The 10,312-nt window shown below is 32.4% G+C and overlaps 1 long non-coding RNA gene across 1 annotated transcript; it reads left to right on the forward strand.

The window, feature by feature from the left end:
- The first annotated feature begins 9,020 nt into the window (after positions 1–9,020).
- On the forward strand, positions 9,021–10,041 carry LOC112083546. Its single transcript, XR_002897686.1, has 3 exons — positions 9,021–9,187; positions 9,333–9,386; positions 9,823–10,041. It is a non-coding gene; the product is annotated as an uncharacterized LOC112083546 (long non-coding RNA).
- The last annotated feature ends 271 nt before the right edge of the window (positions 10,042–10,312 follow it).

The raw sequence follows: 10,312 nt of genomic DNA on the forward strand, positions 1-10,312 counted from the left end.
AAACAATACAACGAAAAACCGACCAATGTAGAAATCAAACCACAATTGAGCTTAAGATACATTAAAGAAGTAATATATTTATATATAGCTCTCAACTTAAGCTAAGATTTCCCACATCACATGTATATGTTTTTCCAGATAATATTGCTTAACAGATAATCCGATTGAAATTATCTTAATATTATCAAAATAACTAAAAGTGGCAGCAAAATTGTTATACAAACTACGAAAATAAATTAATTAATTAAGGATATTTTAAAAAGATTTTATTAACGAATAAAAGGGAATTAGTTACCTAGAATGAATGAGAGACCTTATAGCGAAAAAGTTACTTCGCATATATTATATATGATATGATTTTAAATGTTTTTTTTATTAAATTCCAATTTTTAAATTTTCGTTATTTTCTATTTTAAATATTTTTTGATTAAATTTCGATTTTTAATATTTTTATTAAATTTAAATGTTTTTTGATTAAATTTACGATTTTTAATATTTTATTTAATTTACGATTTTTAATAATTTTTTATTAATTTACGATTTTTAATAATTTTTTATTAAATTTAATTTTAAAAAATATATGAAGGGATAAAAGGTAATTAGCCACCCTAAGAATGAATGAGAGAGCTTTAACTCAAAATTTTACTTTGCTTATAATATATATGATTTTTAATAATTTTTTATTAATTTACGATTTTTAATAATTTTTTGTTAAATTTAATTTAAAAAAATATAAGGAGGGGTAAAAGGTAATTAGCCACCCTAAAAATGAATGAGAGAGCTTTAATTCAAAATTTTACTTTACTTATAATATATATGATATATAGATTCTTCATGATCGCCAACATCTCCAATCAGATCTCCAATCCAATTTTGGTGAAAGGATTGGATATAAAATCCAAAAAAAAACAAAATTTGAAAACTTTTATACTTGTTAGATTAGCTCCTTTTGCTTGACATGTTCCAAGATAAATTATCAATCATCTCTAATAAGTAATAACTCATTCTGCCTAAATTGTTATGTTTTTGTTGACATTTGTTTATTCTTTTCAGTTTTTTTTTAATATCAAAAAATTAAAAGAAATTAAACGATGTTGTTAATGTATACCGGATTGGTTCAATTGTAATTAAAATTGGTTTAGTTTGGTATAACAGAATCTCATACTATATAAAAAAAAACTTTGTATCATTTCACAATTAACTAGATTTTGCGTCCACGCTACGCGTAAGTATTTTGTTAATAAAAATTATATGCAATCAATTATATTTATTAAAATAGAAATTTTATATATTAGTGATTTAATAATATTAAAAATATTATGATGTTAATATAATAATTTTTATGTAAATTTTAAGGTTTTAACGGTTTTGTTTTAAATCTATATACAGTATGTTATATTTCAAAAACATATTATTTGGTCAAACACTTATAAGTTAATATACTCAAATCAACTAAGTTTTTTTATAAATTAATCAAATAGTACTTATTAAACATAATATTGACATAATGATAAAATATTATACATTCACTTCTTTAAATCATGAAAATAATTTTTTTCATCATTTTCACTTTTTTCCAATTATATATGTATTTTTTTTAAATAATAAAATTTAAAATTTAATCTTTTTTCTTCTTTTGTTTAACCGATACAAATTTTATTTTGTTATATTAATTTAAAAAACAAACTAATAAATAAAATATTTTCTTTGAGATTAATAACAGCTTTAAATTTGAAACCAAAATAATAGTTGAATATAAAATGAAACAAATCACAAAAAAATTGTGAATTAAATATTTTTTTGTCTATTGGTTGTGTAAACGTTTAAATAATTTTCAATGATTATACGTCATCTATTCTAATATAGCTTTAACTGTTATTCATAATAGAATAATTTTAATTACTAATTTTTTCTATATTATTTTGTATTAACAATGTAATTTTATAATTTAGAATTTTTTTTTAATTTTAGTTATTGATGTACACTAATAAAATTGACTTTTTAAATCTTATGTGTATGTCTTTAGAGGCATATAACTTTTATTTTTATTTTTCTATAAATATATTTTTTTGTTAACCATATAATTTTAAATTTGAAATTTTTTCTAATTTTAAATATTAATGTGGACCAATAAAATTGAATTTTTATATATATATGTGGACATTTTTAGAGGCATATAGCTTTTATTTTTTTTTAATAATAGATTTAGAAATAAAAACTGGAAGATTTCATACGAGGCAAGTGATTATGGTCTCTCCTTGTTTTGAGGTTTACCGAATGTATTCGCATGCTGCTTGGTCAGCTAATTGTTACCTTTTTGGTTAACGTTAGGTTGTTAAAACCCTATCAGATGCCATGTTATTTCAAAAATCTTCCTCGGAGATCTCAATCTTCGGCTTAATGACAGAACTTCTTTCTCTATTTTCAGTGCTTCGTTTTTCAAAAGTGTCATGATTTTGCTCTCGCCTCTTTGTTTTGAGGCTTACCGAATGTATTTGGATGCTGCTTGGTACTAATTTTTACCTTTGTGTTTAATGTTAGGTTGTTAAAACCGTATCAGATGCCATATTATTTCAAAAATCTTCCTCAAATACCTCAATCTCTTTCGTCTTAAAGAACCTCTTTCTCTATTTTCAGTGCTTTGTTTTTTAAAAGTGTCGAGTATCAATCACTTGACATGTTTCTCGGATTGCTTGAAATTTATCATTCTTCTCAAATTCGGTGGCCAAGCTTTGGAGATTTTTCGGTCTCTTTTTCGGTATTAAAGTATCTCGTTTCATTATATTCTTTGTAATTTAGCTAATAGTTAAACTTATAGTTTAGCCAAATTGGTTCTTTTACGTTGTAATGACTCATTTTTTGTGAAACCTAACTCTATAATATTTTGTTTTTTTTTTGAAATGGTTGCACACACAGAAAAAAAAAATTTATTATAGTTATGTGACAAAAATTTGGATACTAATGTAAGAGTCTCTAAATATGTGTGTATACATCTAATTTAAATTTAAAATTTTCTATTTTAATATTATTTATTTTAGTTTTTTATTATTAACAAAAAATTATATATAATTTCTTTATCTTTAATAATTTTTTAAAATAATAATGGAATTTGAAAAAAAATATTTAATTTACAATGTTGAGGTGGACCAATAAAAAATTTAAATAGAATTTTTTTATTCAGCAATAATTAGAATTTGTAAATTTTTTAATTTCCTTATTCAGCAATAATATTATAATTTGTAAAGTTTCCTGATTTTAAATATAGGGTTTTTGCTAAAAATAACCTAAAAATTGATTTTGAATACAAAAGTAGACCCCTGATTCAACATTTGACAAAAATAACCTAAAAGGGTAGTGAAAAGACAATATAATACTGTATGACCAAACAAAAAATGGATGTTTTAATTACGGTTTAAACCCTGATGAAGTCTACTAAATACTGTTAGAACTCTACTAGTAGACTTCTAACAAAACTTATGAAGTCTACTATATAATTAAATCATAAAATTTAATTTAAAAATTAATAAAAAATAATTTTGGTTTCAAATTTGCAATCATAAATTAGATATGGTTAATTTTAATATATAAAAATTATTGTTTCAAATTTATGGTTTTAAATTAATACTAACATATTATTTGATTTAAGATTTAGAGTAGTAGATTTCTATATCGAAGTCTTCTAAACTGAATAAAATAACCTAACCGGGAATTTAAACCAAAAAAGAATAATTTAACCAAAATTTTTATCCCACTATATAAAGAAGGTAACCTTAATTTTGTAAAGACACAATGAAAACTTTCCTCTTTCTAAAACGGCGCTGTGCCCACTCTCTACTCCCTCTCTTGCCGCTAACCACGATTCTACTTCCCCCATCTTCTTCTCTTACACATTTATCTCCTACCGTTGATTTCATCAGGTGGCGGAGAATCCATTGCTCTCTCCATAGCTTCAGTTCTCTCCCATTATTAGAGAAAGCGAGTTCATGATTATGAACGATATGAAATTCTGTTTTTCACTTCCTCAAAGGGAAAACGATTTACAAGTGTGTCTATATATACATCTGAATAAACACTAAACCAAATAATCTAAACCGGAATTAAATACTATACAAGTAAACCGGTGGTACTCACTGATATTCCCCCTCAAGATGAAGGTGTAAAAATGTTCAAAACACCCATCTTGCCTATATTACTTCGAAAAGGAGCAGGGAAAAGTGGCTTGGTCAAGACATCAGCTAACTGTTGATCGCTCTTCACATACATTGTCCTGAGGAAGCCCGAGTCTATGTATTCACGCACTTTGTGACAGTCAAATTCAACGTGTTTCGTCCGCTCGTGAAACACCGGATTGCTCGCAATGTTCAAAGCAGAGGTGTTGTCACAGTAAAGGTAAGCTGGAGGAGTAAAAGGAACTCTGAATTCTTCAAGAAGACGAGACAGCCAAACCATCTCCTTGGCAGCCATAGACATGGCCCTATATTCAGCTTCCGTAGTGCTCATGGAAACCACAGATTGTTTCTTAGATTTCCATGTGATCAATGAATCTCCCAAAAACATTGCATATCCGGTCACTGACCTTCTTGTATCCAAACAAGCACCCCAATCAGAGTCACAATAGCCTCGCAATGCAAAATTAGTATCAGCTGCGTAGAACAACCCCTGACCAATGGTACCCTTCAAATACCGAAGGACTTTGTGAACAGCTTGTAAATGAGGAACACGAGGATCTGAAGAGTATTGAGCCAACTTGGATACAGCAAAACATATGTCTGGACGTGTAATAGTCAAATATTGTAGTTTGCCCACCAATCGACAATACTGTTTTGGATTATCAAGAACCAAACCTTCATCCTTAGAAAGCTTCTGATTTGGTTCCATAGGAATGGCCGAAGGTTTACAACCTGAGAAACCACTCGAAGCAAGCAAATCCAAACAATATTTCCTCTGGCTCACAGATATACCTTCATGGGACCGTGCAATCTCCAGGCCAAGAAAAAACTTAGGTGGACCAAGATCTCTGAGCTTGAACTGGGATTCTAACTGAGATTTCAACACAAGAACTGCAGCATCATCTGTACTTGCTATCATAATGTCATCGACATAGACTAAGATAGCAAGAAACTTGCCATCCCATTGCTTCACAAATAACGTGTGATCACTCAAGCATTTCTCAAATCCCATCGCAAGCAAGGTAGAAGAAAGTTTAAGATACCATTGCCTTGACGCCTGTTTAAGACCGTAAATAGACTTGAGAAGTCTACAAACTGAATTTGGTTTACAGGTTCCCCCTTAAGCTCTGCATATCCATGAGGGAGCTTCATGTAGATCTCTTCATCCAAATCGCCATTCAAGAAGGCATTGGAGACGTCTAACTGATGAAGCGACCATTTTAACTTCGGAGCAAGAGCAAGTAAGAACTTCACGGTGGCAAGTTTAGCTACAGGAGAAAAAGTGTCAAGAAAATCAACACCTTCTTGCTGAGTAAAACCCTTAGCCACCAAACGGGCTTTGTAGCGTTCAATGCTTCCATCAGCATTGTACTTTACCGTGTACACCCATTTGCAACCAATAGCAACTTTATCAGGGGGCAGATCACACACCAACCAAGTGTTAGTCCTTTCCATTGCACCCATTTCCACACCCATAGCATCGCACCATACCTGAAAATCCTTAGCCTCAAAGTATTTTTCCGGTATCGGAGTATTTGTGAGAGTAGTAAGAAAGGCACAAAAAGGCTCAGATATATTTGAATAAGATGTAAAGTTTGTGAGAAGATAAGGGGTGGTTATCTTAGTAAGAGTATTATTATAGCAATGAAAGTCCTGCAAGTGTTTGGGAGGTTGTGTTTGTCTGCGAGACTTAAGCTCAGAATGAACAAAAGACTCAGAAGATGACACATCAGTGTGACGATGTGCATCAGAAGATGTTTGCATCGGAGGCAAAGGAACATCAGAGGAAGCAGGAGAATGTAATAGAGGAAAGAAGTCTTTGGTATCATCTTTGATGTTAGATGATACAAAGATGACATGCCTTGAAACAGAAACGGAATGTGTCTCTATATCTAGTAGCTTATAACCTTTGTAACCGGATGGGTACCCTAAGAAGACGCATGCCTTGGCTCTAGGATCAAACTTATATCTACCTTTAGGCGAGGTTGAACTATAACATAGACATCCAAAGCTTATTAAATTGTTATACTCTGGAGACTTATTCATGAGTTTCTCATAAGGAGACTTGTTGTCTAAGACCAAGGATGGTAATCTATTAATAAGGAAGACCGCAGTTAAGACACAATCACCCCAGAACTCTAAAGGAACTTGAGATTGAAATAAAAGAGATCTAGCTACATTCAAAAGATGCTGATGCTTTCTCTCAACCACAGAGTTCTGTTCAGGTGTTTCAGGACAAGAATGATATGCAACTATTCCTTTAGATGCAAACAAATCATGGAATTTAAGTTCATGTGCATTATCAGATCTCACAGATTTTACTTTAGTATCATATTGCGTTTCAACCATTTGAATGAACTGAGGAAAAATATCTAACACATCAGATTTTGCACGCATCAAGTATACCCAAGTAGCTCTACTGAAATCATCAACAATGGTTAAAAAGAACCTATAACCTTCAGTAGTTGGTACACAGAAAGGACCCCATGTATCGATATGCAACAATTCAAAAGAATTAGTACACATGTTATTGCGAGATTTAAATGGGAGATGCTTCTGTTTGGATAAATGACAAACATGACAACAATCAGAGATGTTCTTATTAGATTTATCCTTTTTCAAACGCAATACATTGGAAAGCAAATCTATCTTGGACTGAGATGGATGACCTAATCTCCTATGCCAAGTAGTCGAATCAACAAGTAAGCTAACAGAGGAGGTAGAAAACCCTGAAACATCTGCTAAAGACATTGTATTATTTGCAGAATTGAAATTCAGAACATATAAGTTTCCCACTTGACTACCTTGACCAATCATCAACTCTCGAGTAATTGCCTGAAGAAAACATGCATCAGCAGTGAAACTAACTTTAGAATTCAAAGTTCTAGTTAGGACACTAACACTTAACAAGTTGAATTTAAATTCAGGAATATAAAGCACGTTATGAAGAGAGATAACATCAGTCAATTGAATGAAACCTAATCCCACTATCTTAACTGTGTATCCATTTGGGAGAGTGACATAGGTATTATCTAGGGCCTTATATGTGGTGAACATATCTCTACAATGAGTAACATGATGTGTGGCTCCTGAATCTATTACCCAAGCTCTAAGAGACACATCCGGAGCTGTAGATACAGAAGAAACAAGCATATCATAGTAATGTTGATCATAGAGATTCAGAAATGTACCTGTTACCGATGAGATAACAGGTGCAGAGGTTGAAGTAGAAGCATTAGACGGATTACCATCAGGGGGAGATGCTACGCTAGGAGTATGGAGTTTGGTGATGAAATAGGAGATCATCGTCTGAATCTGATCCTTAGACATCTTCTTGAAACTGTCAGGAGATATATCCATTTTGGACTCTTGGGAAACACTGTTAGCAGAAGTCATGTTCGTAGAGCCAACAACATTGGAAGGTTTGTTCTTCGGATGGCCTGAAGGAAATCCATGAACTTTGTAACAGCGATCAACCGTATGACCAAGTTTGTTGTAATGTGAACATTTTGGTTTCTTGAAACCGCCTTGAGCCAAAAGGATTTGAGAAGAATCAGGGAGATCCGTTTCCTGGATTTGAAAAGCAGCTGGTGCAGGAGCAACACGGTTGTTCATGCCAACCAAACGCTGGCTTTCATCTTGGTCCAGCATGTTATAAATCTCAGGTAAACTAGGGCGAGGTCTCATATTCAGAATATTACCACGGATGTTAGCAAAGTTGTCATTCAGCCCCATCAGAAATTGAATGATCTTACTAGTTTCAGCTTCATCCAACAACTCCTTTGCATAATCACAGTTGCATCTTTTAGCTGAATGAGTCTTAGTGTTGGAAAGTTGTTCCCACAATGTCTTCTTCTTCGTATAGTAAGAAGACAAGTCAAGATGACCTTGTTTCAATGTGTAGATAGCTTGTTCCAGTTGATATTTCCGTGGCAGATTATTCACACGAAAGCGCAAATGCAGATCTGTCCACATTTCAGCCGCATCTTCGCAGTAAAGGATACTATCATAGATATCCTTACTAACCACATTCAACACCCAAGATTTAACCATACTATTGCACCGACTCCATATTTTGAACAAACTGTCAGATTCATCTGGTCTAGGAAGAGATCCATCTACGAACGCAAGTTTGTTCTTCGCATGGAGACTTATCCTCATCGCAATAAACCAGTTATTGTAGTTCGAACCATCAAGAGTATGAGTGACTATAGATAGACCAGGATGATCAGCGGAATGAAGGAAGTATGGACTATGAACATTATCAAAGGATTCCAAGCCGTTCGTATTCGTACCAGAAATACCGCGATTCGCAGATCCGTGAGGATTCGATATCGCAATGACTTCCGGCTCAGCTGGAGAAGAAGATCCAGCATTATACTTCGTTGCGGAGATATCCGCTTCAGATCTGGTAGAAATCGGTGAGCGATTCCTTAGTTTTCGTCCTTGTTTCGCCATGAATGAAGATCTGAGCTCAGAAATTGGATCGAAGAAAGATGGAGCAAATGTGAAGCTTCCGAGTTCGAATAACCACAAATCCGAGATCAAATCGTCGATTAAACGGTGAAAAAAGAGACAAAATCGATTAGAAAAGAAGCGAATCAGAGAGATGAGCAGATATTGCTCTGATACCAATTAGAGAAAACGAGTTCATGATTATGATGAAATTCTGTTATTCACTTCCTCAAAGAGAAAACGATTTACAAGTAAACCGGTGGTCTATATATACATCTGAATAAACACTAAACCAACTAATTTAAATCGGAATTAAATATTATACAAGTAAACCGGTGGTATTTACTAATACCCATGGACAGGTTCTTCGATTCTCTCTCTTTCTTTCTATTCTATATTTCCTGAAACCCTAGCTTGAAAGAGTTAAAAGCAAGCTTCTTTTGGTTTTGCTGTAGATTTCTCAGAGGATGCGCTGAGGGAGAGATTCAGGAGGCGTTGTGTTTTAAAGACGAAGATCTGAAATTTTGTTCAGTTTCTCCTTCGTTTTTCTTCGGTTTCTTCATGTGAGTTCTATTTCAAATCAATTTTATTTGTTGGGTTTAACTCAAGACATTAAATTTCTTTCTTTTTTGGGCTGTTTTATATATTTTTTATGAAATCGGTATTAGGTTTCTGGGTTTTAAAAGTTATCAATTTTCGTTTTTGTAGATGTGGGAAGATTTGATTAAGAAGGCAAAAGATGGACGAATCGACGTGATTCAGGTAATAACCAAACTTCCTGTGACCTTCTTTTATTTAATTTTGATTCAATGGACTCTATATATATCTATACAGATTTTATTCCTGAACTCTAAAGCTGTTTTTGTTTTCTTTGCAATGACGAGAGGATTCCCTGTTTGGCTGAAGTATGTTCCTTTTTTTATTTATTATGATTGCTTTTAGTTTTCTGAAATTTCTCATTTTGTTTCCACTGCTTAGAAGCTTTTATCAAACCCATGGGGATTTAAAGTCACAATCTCCTTTCTTTTTGTGCATAGCTAATCAAATTGGATGTCAATTTAGTGACACTTTACATTGCTTTAGCATATTTTCTCTTGCATTTTTACCCCTGATCTAGTGTTCATTACTGGTTGGTTTTTGGTTCTTTTATTATAATTGTTCAGGTGTATGATATAACATTTCTTTCTCTCTGATTCAGGGTGGATTTGATACTGCTCGATGACAGTTTCTGTTGTGGTGTTGTTGCAAGGAAAGATGCTACATAATCTCTCATTCTGGCTGATCGTTATTCTGCCTTAAGGATCCTGCAGCTGCTTGTTATCTCGATCAAGGCCTGCTTTTTTTATTGATAATTTTGATTCTTTCATTACACTGTATTGAAATCATATGAGTAAAATTCGTTGACACAACCTTTGTATTCTTTTTAAGACTCACATGGCTTCATGATCAGCTACTTTAAAATCAGGAAATTTCAATTTTAGAAATAACATACAAATAGAGGATTTTTCACAAAAATTATTTCAGAGATTCACAATTTCAGAGACAAAGCAATAACACTCTTACAAAACAAAAACTTATACGCCCTCAATCAAACCAAAACCAAGTCAAACTATTCTGTGTATTTGATAATAAGAGACGAAAGACAAATAATCTAGTCCAACATACTTAAAAAATTTGGACTATTGTCT

The sequence above is a fragment of the Eutrema salsugineum genome, unplaced genomic scaffold, assembly GCF_000478725.1.
Source record: "Eutrema salsugineum unplaced genomic scaffold, Eutsalg1_0 scaffold_6, whole genome shotgun sequence".
Lineage (NCBI taxonomy): Eukaryota > Viridiplantae > Streptophyta > Magnoliopsida > Brassicales > Brassicaceae > Eutrema > Eutrema salsugineum.